The 14,142-nt window shown below is 44.5% G+C and overlaps 1 protein-coding gene across 3 annotated transcripts in view; it reads left to right on the top strand.

Moving 5' to 3' along the window:
- LOC134936600 (serine/threonine-protein kinase N1-like) overlaps positions 1-14,142 on the top strand; it is a 287,425-nt gene that overhangs the window by 167,382 nt on the left and 105,901 nt on the right. The gene's annotated exons all lie outside the window — the stretch shown is intronic.

Here is a 14,142-nt window from a genome sequence, read left to right on the forward strand (position 1 = left end):
AATAATTGTACATAGTTATTGTTAACTAATTCGGGTTATTGTTGAAGGAAGCCATCTTTCAGAGGCTCCGCTGTTATCATACTGTTAACTGGGTTTAGATCACAAGTTGTACGGTGTGATTGGTGTGGCTGGTATGAGTCTTACCCGGGATTCAAAATCCTCCCTTATTGTGTACGCTCGTCCGGGCACAGTACCTAACTGGAGTCTGGAGGAGGGTCATAGGGGGAGGAGCCAGTGCACACCACCTGATCTGGAAAAGCTTTACTTTTTGTGCCCTGTCTCCTGCGGAGCCGCTATTCCCCATGGTCCTTTCAGGAACCCCAGCATCCACTACGGACTCCGAGAAATAGATTTATCGGTAAGTAAAATCTTATTTTTACACCGTTTAGAAGCCTCTGAGTGCGTTCTTCGTCTATCTATCTATCTATCTATCTATCTATCTAATCTTTCCTGAGACCACACTCCAATTTGCGACGCTGTCCCTTTGTAAAGTAGAGAAGGGAGGGCGCAAATTTATAGTTTGCAGGAGGGCGCCGAACAACCTGGCACCGGCCCTGCACCATATACTTCCTAGGGCAAGAGCTATAACTGTACCCGCAGAATTGGGTATGAAATACCCGCGTCCAGTACTCGCAGACTGCTGCTGTGTACTCACAGGACTCTATCTTGGGGGCACTCTTTGAAATATAAATAGGGCCAGATATACCCTTAGGTATCATTAAAATATAACCTTTAATTGTATCTTTAAAATTAATAGGAATTTGAAAAGGAAAAATATATAAACACACACACAGGTTTATTCATATACACCTTGGGATCACTTGTCTATCACAAGGAGTTCAAAGAACACTGTACTTCTCTTTCCTGGCACGAATCGGATATCTGTTTGGGGATGGAGAGCCCCATCTTGCCCTTCCTCTTCTTTGTTGACCTCCTCGTCTTCCTTTTGTGTCCTGGTGCCCTCCCTTGGCACCACGATTCTTGTCTAAAAAACCCTCTGAGTCTTTTGCACTTTTTCTATTATTGAAAAACTGCGTCTCATTTGACTCTTCTCCAGAGGATTCAGCCTCAGATGATGTATAATTGTAGTTTGCACGAGTATCCTTATTGTACACTCTTTTCTGTATATTCCTCCATTTAAATACTTGGCCACTTGCAAAATCCTTCTTATCCCTCAAAAATTTATTCTTTTTACGTTCAATTATAGTTTTTTCATAACTATCTAGGTCTCTCTTGTTTTGTTCAAAAACCCTCTGGAATTGACCATCCTGTTCCCATTGTTCTAAGGTTTTACCCAATGTATCAATTTCTTTTTCACATTTATCCAGCATTAAATTATCATGCTTCAGTAAGATGTTCGTAAGTTCATGTGAACATCTTAACAAGCATGTTTCCCATTCTGTTTTTAATGCTTCTGTGGCCAAGGGAAAAGCAGGAAAAACTTTCGGTCTCAAACCCCTAGGGTAAATGCGTTGTTTTTGATAATTCTCTAATGTGGTCAAATCCCAGCTGATTCTCAACTGTTTTTGAAGAACATATTTTAACTTATTAAAGTCTTCTTCCCACTTGGGGTTTGTGTCCGTGTGATTAATGTCACTGGGAAATATAGTACTGATGTCCTCATTAATTTTACGCCTTACAGTCAATTCATTTTTTAGGCTGAAGCTAGTCATCTCAAAGAAGTATTATACAGTGTTCAACTCTACAATCCTATTTCAAACTCTTCCCAAAAGAAAATAACGATACCAGACAAGTATATTGGCCTATAAAAATATATATATATATATATATATATACATATATATATGTGCATATACAATATATATGCACTGTTGTATCTTAGATTGGTACAGTATTATTAACTCTAATAATATAATCTGTGCTGGATCTTCAGAGAGCTAGTGAGAACTAGCAGAAACAGTAGGAAGAAACATTTGTGATGATCCGCAACAAGATACCCCCTTGTTTGTGCCTGGATGACACAGTTACACACAAAATGAACACACGAGGGGGGTTAATTCTTTAAAGAAAACCAAATACCTATGATTACTCGGGTAGATTCACCATAATACAGGGTTGGTGTTGCTCCCCAGAGTCAGAAAACCAAATATTCTAGAAAGAGAAAAGAAGACTCTATCTTGGGGGCACTCTTTGAAATATAAATAGGGCTAGATATACCCTTAGGTATCATTAACATATAACCTTTAATTGTATCTTTAAAATTAATAGGAATTTGAAAAGGAAAAATATATAAACACACACACACAGGTTTATTCATATACACCTTGGGATCACTTGTCTATCACAAGGAGTTCAAAGAACACTGTACTTCTCTTTCCTGGCACGAATCGGATATCTGTTTGGGGATGGAGAGCCCCATCTTGCCCTTCCTCTTCTTTGTTGACCTCCTTCGTCTTCCTTTTGTGTCCTGGTGCCCTCTCTTGGCACCACGATTCTTGTCTAAAAAACCCTCTGAGTCTTTTGCACTTTTTCTATTATTGAAAAACTGCGTCTCATTTGACTCTTCTCCAGAGGATTCAGCCTCAGATGATGTATAATTGTAGTTTGCACGAGTATCCTTATTGTACACTCTTTTCTGTATATTCCTCCATTTAAATACTTGGCCACTTGCAAAATCCTTCTTATCCCTCAAAAATTTATTCTTTTTACGTTCAATTATAGTTTTTTCATAACTATCTAGGTCTCTCTTGTTTTGTTCAAAAACCCTCTGGAATTGACCATCCTGTTCCCATTGTTCTAAGGTTTTACCCAATGTATCAATTTCTTTTTCACATTCATCCAGCATTAAATTATCATGCTTCAGTAAGATGTTCGTAAGTTCATGTGAACATCTTAACAAGCATGTTTCCCATTCTGTTTTTAATGCTTCTGTGGCCAAGGGAAAAGCAGGAAAAACTTTCGGTCCAGCACAGATTATATTATTAGAGTTAATAATACTGTACCAATCTAAGATACAACAGTGCATATATATTGTATATGCACATATATATATGTATATATATATTTCTCTGACGTCCTAGTGGATGCTGGGGACTCCGTCAGGACCATGGGGATTAGCGGCTCCGCAGGAGACAGGGCACAAAAATAAAGCTTTAGGATCAGGTGGTGTGCACTGGCTCCTCCCCCTATGACCCTCCTCCAAGCCTCAGTTAGGTTTTTGTGCCCGTCCGAGCAGGGTGCAATCTAGGTGGCTCTCCGAAAGAGCTGCTTAGAAAAAGTTTTTAGGTTTTTTATTTTACAGTGAGTCCTGCTGGCAACAGGCTCACTGCAACGAGGGACTTAGGGGAGAAGAAGTGAACTCACCTGCGTGCAGGATGGATTGGCTTCTTAGGCTACTGGACACCATTAGCTCCAGAGGGATCGAACAGGCCCAGCCATGGAGTCCGGTCCCGGAGCCGCGCCGCCGACCCCCTTGCAGATGCCGAAAAGTGAAGAGGTCCTGAAACCGGCGGCAGAAGACTTTTCAGTCTTCATGAGGTAGCGCACAGCACTGCAGCTGTGCGCCATTGTTGTCACACACTTCACACCAGCGGTCACTGAGGGTGCAGGGCGCTGTGGGGGGCGCCCTGGGCAGCAATGAAATACCTATACTGGCTAAAAGATACATCACATATAGCCCCTGGGGCTATATGGATGTATTTAACCCCTGCCAGGTCTCAGAAAAACGGGAGAAGAAGCCCGCCGAAAAAGGGGCGGGGCCTATTCTCCTCAGCACACAGCGCCATTTTCCCTCACAGAAATGCTGGTGGGAAGGCTCCCAGGCTCTCCCCTGCACTGCACTACAGAAACAGGGTTAAAACAGAGAGGGGGGGCACTTATTTGGCGATATGATTATATATATTAAGATGCTATAAGGGAAAAACACTTATATAAAGGTTGTCCCTGTATAATTATAGCGTTTTGGTGTGTGCTGGCAAACTCTCCCTCTGTCTCTCCAAAGGGCTAGTGGGGTCCTGTCCTCTATCAGAGCATTCCCTGTGTGTGTGCTGTGTGTCGGTACGTGTGTGTCGACATATATGAGGACGATGTTGGTGAGGAGGCGGAGCAATTGCCTGTAATGGTGATGTCACTCTCTAGGGAGTCGACACCGGAATGGATGGCTTATTTAAGGAATTACGTGATAATGTCAACACGCTGCAAGGTCGGTTGACGACATGAGACGGCCGGCAAACCAATTAGTACCTGTCCAGGCGTATCAAACACCGTCAGGGGCGTTAAAACGTCTTTTTACCTCAGTCGGTCGACACAGACACAGACACGGACACTGACTCCAGTGTCGACGGTGAAGAAACAAACGTATTTTTCTTTTAGGGCCACACGTTACTTGTTAAGGGCAATGAAGGAGGTGTTACATATTTCTGATACTACAAGTACCACAAAAAAGGGTATTTTGTGGAGTGTGAAAAAACTACCTGTAGTTTTTCCTGAATCAGATAAATTAAATGAAGTGTGTGATGATGCGTGGGTTTCCCCCGATAGAAAATTATTGGCGGTATACCCTTTCCCGCCAGAAGTTAGGGCGCGTTGGGAAACACCCCTTAGGGTGGATAAGGCGCTCACACGCTTATCAAAACAAGTGGCGGTACCGTCTCCAGATAGGGCCGCCCTCAAGGAGCCAGCTGATAGGAGGCTGGAAAATATCCTAAAAAGTATATACACACATACTGGTGTTATACTGCGACCAGTGATCGCCTCAGCCTGGATGTGCAGCGCTGGGGTGGCTTGGTCGGATTCCCTGACTGAAAATATTGATACCCTTGACAGGGACAGTATTTTACTGACTATAGAGCATTTAAAGGATGCATTTCTATATATGCGAGATGCACAGAGGGATATTTGCACTCTGGCATCAAGAGTAAGTGCGATGTCCATATCTGCCAGAAGTTGTTTATGGACACGACAGTGGTCAGGTGATGCAGATTCCAAACGGCACATGGAAGTATTGCCGTATAAAGGAGAAAAAGACAACGTCTTTTCAGCCTCAGTCCTTTCGTCCCCATAAGGGCAAGCGGTCAAAAGGCCAGTCATATCTGCCATGGGATAGAGGAAAGGGAAGAAGACTGCAGCAGGCAGCCCATTCCCAGGAACAGAAGCCCTCTACCGCTTCTGCCAAGTCCTCAGCATGACGCTGGGGCCGTACAAGCGGACTCAGGTGCGGTGGGGGGTCGTCTCAAGAGTTTCAGCACGCAGTGGGCTCACCCGCAAGTGGACCCCTGGATCCTACAAGTAGTATCCCAGGGGTACAGATTGGAAGTTCGAGACGTCTCCCCCTCGCAGGTTCCTGAAGTCTGCTGTACCAACGTCTCCCTCCGACAGGGAGGCAGTAGTGGAAACAATTCACAAGCTGTATTCCCAGCAGGTGATAATAAAAGTACCTCTCCTACAACAAGGAAAGGGGTATTATTCCACACTATATTGTGGTACTGAAGCCAGACGGCTCGGTGAGACCTATTCTAAATCTGAAATATTTGAACACTTACATAAAAAGGTTCAAATCAAGATGGAGTCACTCAGAGCAGTGATAGCGAACCAGGAAAAAGGGGACTATATGGTGTCCCGGGACAGATGCTTACCTCCATGTCCCAATTTGCCCTTCTCACCAAGGGTACCTCAGGTTCGTGGTACAGAACTGTCACTATCAGTTTCAGACGCTGCCGGTTGGATTGTCCACGGCACCCCGGGTCCTTACCAAGGTAATGGCCGAAATGATGATTCTTCTTCAAAGAAAATGGACGATCTCCTGATAAGGGCAAGGTCCAGAGAACAGTTGGAGGTCGGAGTAGCACTATCTCAAGTAGTTCTACGACAGCACGGGTGGATTCTAAATATTCCAAAACCGCAGCTGTTTCCGACGACACGTCTGCTGTTCCTAGGGATGATTCTGGACACAGTCCAGAAAAAGGTGTTTCTCCCGGAGAAGAAAGCCAGGGAGTTATCCGAGCTAGTCAGGAACCTCCTAAAACCAGGAAAAGTGTCAGTGCATCATTGCACAAGGGTCCTGGGAAAAATGGTGGCTTCTTACGAAGCGATTCCATTCGGCAGATTTCACGCAAGAACTTTTCAGTGGGATCTGCTGGACAAATGGTCCGGATCGCATCTGCAGATGCATCAGCGGATAACCTTATCGCCACGGACAAGGGTGTCTCTTCTGTGGTGGTTGCAGAGTGCTCATCTGTTAGAGGGCCGCAGATTCGGCATACAGGACTGGGTCCTGGTGACCACGGATGCCAGTCTGAGAGGCTGGGGAGCGGTCACACAGGGAAGAAACTTCCAGGGAGTATGGTCAAGCCTGGAGATGTCTCTTCACATAAATATACTGGAGCTAAGAGCTATTTACAATGCTCTAAGCCTGGCAAAACCCCTGCTTCAGGGTCAGCCGGTGTTGATCCAGTCGGACAACATCACGGCAGTCGCCCACGTAAACAGACAGGGCGGCACAAGAAGCAGGAGAGCAATGGCAGAAGCTGCAAGGATTCTTCGCTGGGCGGAAGATCATGTGATAGCACTGTCAGCAGTGTTCATTCCGGGGGTGGACAACTGGGAAGCAGACTTCCTCAGCAGACACGATCTACACCCGGGAGAGTGGGGACTTCATCCAGAAGTCTTCCACATGATTGTGAACCGTTGGGAAAAACCAAAGGTGGATATGATGGCGTCTCGCCTCAACAAAAAACTGGACAGGTATTGCGCCAGGTCAAGAGACCCTCAGGCAATAGCTGTGGACGCTCTGGTAACACCGTGGGTGTTCCAGTCAGTGTATGTGTTTCCTCCTCTGCCTCTCATACCAAAAGTACTGAGAATTATACGGCAAAGGGGAGTAAGAACGATACTCGTGGCTCCGGATTGGCCAAGAAGAACTTGGTACCCGGAACTTCAGGAGATGCTCACGGAAGATCCGTGGCCTCTACCTCTAAGACGGAACCTGCTTCAGCAGGGACCGTGTCTATTCCAAGACTTACCGCGGCTGCGTTTGACGGCATGGCGGTTGAACGCCGAATTCTAAGGGAAAAAGGCATTCCGGAAGAGGTCATTCCTACACTGGTAAAAGCCAGGAAGGAGGTGACTGCACAACATTATCACCGCATTTGGAGAAAATATGTTGCGTGGTGTGAGGCCAGGAAGGCCCCACGGAGGAATTTCAATTGGGTCGATTCCTACATTTCCTGAAAACAGGATTGTCTATGGGCCTCAAATTGGGGTCCATTAAGGTTCAAATTTCGGCCCTGTCGATTTTCTTCCAGAAAGAATTGGCTTCAGTTCCTGAAGTCCAGACTTTTGTAAAAGGAGTACTACATATACAGCCCCGGTTGTGCCCCCAGTGGCTCCGTGGGACCTTAATGTAGTTTTGGATTTTCTCAAATCCCATTGGTTTGAGCCACTCAAATCGGTGGATTTGAAATATCTTACATGGAAAGTAACCATGCTACTGGCCCTGGCTTCAGCCAGGAGAGTGTCAGAATTGGCGGCTTTATCGTATAAAAGCCCATATCTGATTTTCCATTCGGACAGGGCAGAACTGCGGAAGCGTCCTCAGTTTCTGCCTAAGGTGGTGTCAGCGTTTCACCTGAACCAGCCTATTGTGGTGCCTGCGGCTACTAGCGATTTGGAGGATTCCAAGTTGCTGGACGTTGTCAGGGCATTGAAAATATATATTTCAAGGACGGCTGGAGTCAGAAAATCTGACTCGCTGTTTATACTGTATGCACCCAACAAGCTGGGTGCTCCTGCTTCTAAGCAGACAATTGCTCGTTGGATTTGTAGCACAATTCAACTTGCACATTCTGTGGCAGGCCTGCCACAGCCTAAATCTGTCAAGGCCCATTCCACAAGGAAGGTGGGCTCATCCTGGGCGGCTGCCCGAGGGGTCTCGGCATTACAACTCTGCCGAGCAGCTACGTGGTCGGGGGAGAACACGTTTGTAAAATTCTACAAATTTGATACCCTGGCTAAAGAGGACCTGGAGTTCTCTCATTCGGTGCTGCAGAGTCATCCGCACTCTCCCGCCCGTTTGGGAGCTTTGGTATAATCCCCATGGTCCTGACGGAGTCCCCAGCATCCACTAGGACGTCAGAGAAAATAAGATTTTACTTACCGATAAATCTATTTCTCGTAGTCCGTAGTGGATGCTGGGCGCCCATCCCAAGTGCGGATTGTCTGCAATACTTGTACATAGTTATTGTTACAAAAAAATCTGGTTGTTATTGTTGTGAGCCGTCTGTTCAGAGGCTCCTACGTTTGTCATACTGTTAACTGGGTTCAGATCACAAGTTGTACGGTGTGATTGGTGTGGCTGGTATGAGTCTTACCCGGGATTCAAAATCCTTCCTTATTATGCACGCTCGTCCGGGCACAGTATCCTAACTGAGGCTTGGAGGAGGGTCATAGGGGGAGGAGCCAGTGCACACCACCTGATCCTAAAGCTTAACTTTTGTGCCCTGTCTCCTGCGGAGCCGCTATTCCCCATGGTCCTTTCAGGAACCCCAGCATCCATTACGGACTACGAGAAATAGATTTATCGGTAAGTAAAATCTTATTATATATATATATATATATATATATATATATAATATATATTTTTATAGGCCAATATACTTGTCTGGTATCGTTATTTTCTTTTGGGAAGAGTTTGAGATAGGATTGTAGAGTTGAACACTGTATAATACTTCTTTGAGATGACTAGCTTCAGCTTAAAAAATGAATTGACTGTAAGGCGTAAAATTAATGAGGACATCAGTACCATATTTCCCAGTGACATTAATCACACGGACACAAACCCCAAGTGGGAAGAAGACTTTAATAAGTTAAAATATGTTCTTCAAAAACAGTTGAGAATCAGCTGGGATTTGACCACATTAGAGAATTATCAAAAACAACGCATTTACCCTAGGGGTTTGAGACCGAAAGTTTTTCCTGCTTTTCCCTTGGCCACAGAAGCATTAAAAACAGAATGGGAAACATGCTTGTTAAGATGTTCACATGAACTTACGAACATCTTACTGAAGCATGATAATTTAATGCTGGATGAATGTGAAAAAGAAATTGATACATTGGGTAAAACCTTAGAACAATGGGAACAGGATGGTCAATTCCAGAGGGTTTTTGAACAAAACAAGAGAGACCTAGATAGTTATGAAAAAACTATAATTGAACGTAAAAAGAATAAATTTTTGAGGGATAAGAAGGATTTTGCAAGTGGCCAAGTATTTAAATGGAGGAATATACAGAAAAGAGTGTACAATAAGGATACTCGGGCAAACTACAATTATACATCATCTGAGGCTGAATCCTCTGGAGAAGAGTCAAATGAGACGCAGTTTTTCAATAATAGAAAAAGTGCAAAAGACTCAGAGGGTTTTTTAGACAAGAATCGTGGTGCCAAGGGAGGGCACCAGGACACAAAAGGAAGACGAGGAGGTCAACAAAGAAGAGGAAGGGCAAGATGGGGCTCTCCATCCCCAAACAGATATCCGATTCGTGCCAGGAAAGAGAAGTACAGTGTTCTTTGAACTCCTTGTGATAGACAAGTGATCCCAAGGTGTATATGAATAAACCTGTGTGTGTGTTTATATATTTTTCCTTTTCAAATTCCTATTAATTTTAAAGATACAATTAAAGGTTATATTTTAATGATACCTAAGGGTATATCTGGCCCTATTTATATTTCAAAGAGTGCCCCCAAGATAGAGTCTTCTTTTCTCTTTCTAGAATATTTGGTTTTCTGACTCTGGGGAGCAACACCAACCCTGTATTATGGTGAATCTACCCGAGTAATCATAGGTATTTGGTTTTCTTTAAAGAATTAACCCCCCTCGTGTGTTCATTTTGTGTGTAACTGTGTCATCCAGGCACAAACAAGGGGGTATCTTGTTGCGGATCATCACAAATGTTTCTTCCTACTCACAGGACTACCAGCAGTAAACATTCACCATCAATATAACAAACCAAACCAGAGAGTAACTTAATATGGTACTGTATATAAATAAGCTACCTACAACACTATAAATACTAAAATATTACAGTAATAATACCAATGGTAACACACATATACAGTAGGTGTGTACAATCAGCAACCAGAGGAAATTGCCCTAGCGACAGGGCATAATGGAGGCTCTTTATCAGATAGAATAGATCCCTGTCCTTCTGTCTTCTGTGGCTGCATTCTCACCCAGATGTCACCCTACTTTAGGCAGATGGATAATTCTTGTATGCCCCAAAAGTTGGTGAACTCTTGATTCTGAAATTGCCCTATGAGCCCAGATGGCTTCTGCATGTCACTAAAAGTACAGATGTGTCCTCATTTGTACCTGACATTACAGAAATACACATAGGGAGGAAGTTGTGGCCTTTTCTTCACTGAACAACATAAATATGGTGAAGAAGCAAATCATAAGAAACCATCATTTGTTTCTTACAGATTGCAAACATTTTGGAGTTACAGAGGATTCAGCTGACAGACAGAGGTGTTCGCGGGGTGGTGACGCAGCGCAGGGCCAAAAATAGGATTTTCATCACCCGGGCAAGGCAGTAATTTGGCGACCCTCCAAAAAAAAAAAAAACACTCTGCCAGACTAAAATAATCAGATTATCAACAATTTTGAAAAAATGGGGATATTATTGAACAATATTCCTCTATGTGCCCCAAATGCCCTAAGCGTCACATGCCCCCCCCCAAGCAGCGTGTTCCACTACATGCCCCCTTTGTGTGTCCCCCTACATTGCACTCTATCACTGCACTATGAACCTCATTCATTAAGGATTGCAAAATTTGCGAATCGCTATCTGGCCAATTGCCGAACGACATTGTGCACATTGTGCACGCGCCAGCAAAAATATTTACAGAAAATGCGTACACACTGTGATCACAATGCAGCCGCTGTTTGACTGACAGGAAGCCGGCATTTCTGGGTGGAAACCCAACGTTTTCTGGGTGTGTCTGAAAAAAGGCAGGCATGCCCAGGCGTTTTTAAGGAGGTCCTCCGATGTCAGCGATGACCACTTCCAGCCTCTTGTGTAGCAAAAATTGTGGATGACCTTGCATTGTGCAGATAGGAAAAATCTTCGATGTTCTGATAATTGCGTATGGTTTTATGATCAGTCCACATATTTCAATACATTTGCAATTTTTACGATGGGCGTTTTTCTCAATTTCTGGACGGCAACTATTTGATCCCAGAAACTGAAATCCTTATTGAATAGGGTCCTATATCATAACACTTCATCACTGCACTACATTCCCCTATCCACTGCACTACTTCACTATACTTCCCCTACATGCTGAACTACATCACTACACTACATGCCCCTATACATTGCACTACAGTACATACCCATAATGCTACACTACGTCACTACACTACATCCCCTTATATGCTACACCACATCAGTGCACTACATGCAACTATATACTGCAGTACATTACTACACTACATACCCTATATGGTACACTACATCACTACACTACATCCCCTTATATGCTACACCACATCAGTGCACTACATGACCCTACATACTGCAATACATTACTACACTACATTTCCTACAGTATATGGTACACTACATCACTACACTACATCCCCCTATAAGCTACACCAAATCCCCCCATCTGGGAGGCAAAGCGGAGGTTGATACTACTAACTTGGAGCACAGTGCCAATAATAAAGTATGTCTTTAAACTCACCACAAAGCTGCTGTAGTGATACTCTGTGAGGGTTGGAGGTTGTCCATGTTCTTAGTCAAGTGGATAGCTAGCAAAGTGAGCCTTTTATTCTATAACATTGGTGACTGCACCTGTTAGCAAGCAAAACCTCTCAATGGTACGTAGCCAGCAGCTTGTTATTGGTTGGTGCTGGGCAGGCAGCCGAGATCATAATCTGATGAAAAATAAAGCACCAACAGCTTGCTTCTTTAGCTTGCACGGTGCCAGGGCCGGTTCTACACCCTTTGGCGCCCCGGGCGGAAAATGGGGGGCGTGGCTTCATACAGGGGGCGTGGTCAGTTACGCCCCCTGTACAGTGGAGTAGCGCCGCTGAAAGAAAAAAAAAATACTTACTATCCCCGCTCCCGACCGCTGCAGATCTCAGCCGGCGCCGCTCCTTTCCTCGGATGACAGACACTAGAGGTCAATTATGACCCCTAGCGTCTGTCAGTCCCACAATGCTGTTCGGTGCGCAATGACGACATTGCGCACCGCACAGCAAAGGTCCTCTGCACGAAGGGAAACTAGACGCGTAGCGTCTAGTTTCCCTTCACAGCGGGGGACAGCGGGACCAGCGGGGGGGGACACAGCGGGCAGCGGGGGGCACAGAGTAGCGGATCTTGCCATGGTGCGGCGCCCTCCGGAAGGCGGCGCCCGGGCAAAAGTCCTTCTTGCCCGTGGCAAGATTCGCTACTGCACGGTGCACTGCATGCTAGTTGCTGCACTGCACGGTAAAGAAGACAGTTTAAGACAGTAGCCGGTATAGGAGAGATCCCAGGAACTGGAGCTCACCCGCACAGCGTCGGAGCCAGCTGCGGGCAGACAGGTAGGTCAGAGACACTGCCCCAGGAGCTGTCTGCTGTCTACAGAAAATGTACAGGCAGCGCTACTGATGAAGTGACTGGAATAGAACAATATTGAGTAATATAACAATTTATTATAATAAAAACAATAAAACTACTAAAATCAGCAATTGCTCTCCTCACAATTGAAAAAAATAAATTAAATACATAACCACATTCAGTTAATATTTCTGTACATAATGGGATCACTTGGTGTCTGTTCCTGTATAGTATGCCCAGATAAGTCCACTAATTCCATAGAGGTTTGGTTGGAATAGCACAGTTCGGTTGTTTGAATATTTACCGGTCACCGCTTTAGAGGTGGAAAGGCTTCCATACATGAGAGTCCATGGTAGATTAGGAATGTCCTCATTTATATTGGTGAGTGCCGGATATGTCCTCTTGTTGCTGCACAGCAAGCTGGTAGTGGATCCGGGACTGGTTCAGACACACACTGGTGATTGCCAAAACTGAAGTGGTGTGGAACAGGGGGGTTCTGACGCGTTTCGCTGCTCCCCAAAAAGTTTAGCAGCTTTATCAAAGGATACCATGCAATGACTGAGTGGGGATTATATACCCTTTCTAATGAGGAGGATTAGTAACACTTGTGCAGGTAATCAATCCAATCACTTCATATAGAATTCTTAACACATGTATAATGCATAGGAGGCAGACCTATTGTGTATACTTAGTGTAAACATCGTTCTAAATTCTATTGTTATAGTCCTATATATATATATATATATATATATATATATAAATCTTAATTTATCTTGCTCTAACTAGATAAAGATCGTTTTTCAACCAATAGGTAACAATGTTTGTTATTTGTTGCTGTAGTAACTGGAGATTGTATATCTCTATTGGTTATTAGATATGATAGACTTAGGCTACAGCCAATCAAAACCAGATCAATTGATTGGTGAATAGCGGTCACATGACCGCAAATGTCGATGACACCTACTGGTATCTCTATTGGTTAAGGAGGTTGATAGACTTGGGGCATAGCCTTTCAGAGTAATACCTATTGGTTAGTCAATGGCGGTGACATGACCGCACCTGTCGGTGACACATAATAATATTAATTTAGTCAATGCTTCTTATTTCCCACCCCAAGTCGCGTGACGTATGCCGGTCATGTGGCCGGGTCACATGACACGGCCCCAGCACGCGACTGGGTGTAAGGGCACAACCGATATGGTAATAAGATCCTCATATAGTGAGTAGGAAAAAGAGGGGAAGAGGGGACATGGCCTCTGTTGGACTAAACAGCATCAGTTCACAAAATAGTTAAGGAAGGTGGTGAAGAGTGAGAGATCGATTGCGGTCACATGACCTCTGATGCAACACAACGTCAGTTTCTGTTTCTCTCCTCGTCAGATGACCAGCGCCGACCACGTGACCGAGTCACGTATTCCGGCGCTAATCCGTGACCAGGAAATGGACACTTTCTAGAAGGGAAAAAGGACAGAGTCCCAACCAAGAGGGGGAGTGTTCGATACTTAGTGATCTTAGAATAACCATTCCACATTGTATATTTACATGGGGACAAGGAAAGGGGAGACCATTTATATAGTCATATAC

The sequence above is a fragment of the Pseudophryne corroboree genome, chromosome 6, assembly GCF_028390025.1.
Source record: "Pseudophryne corroboree isolate aPseCor3 chromosome 6, aPseCor3.hap2, whole genome shotgun sequence".
NCBI classification, from domain to species: domain Eukaryota; kingdom Metazoa; phylum Chordata; class Amphibia; order Anura; family Myobatrachidae; genus Pseudophryne; species Pseudophryne corroboree.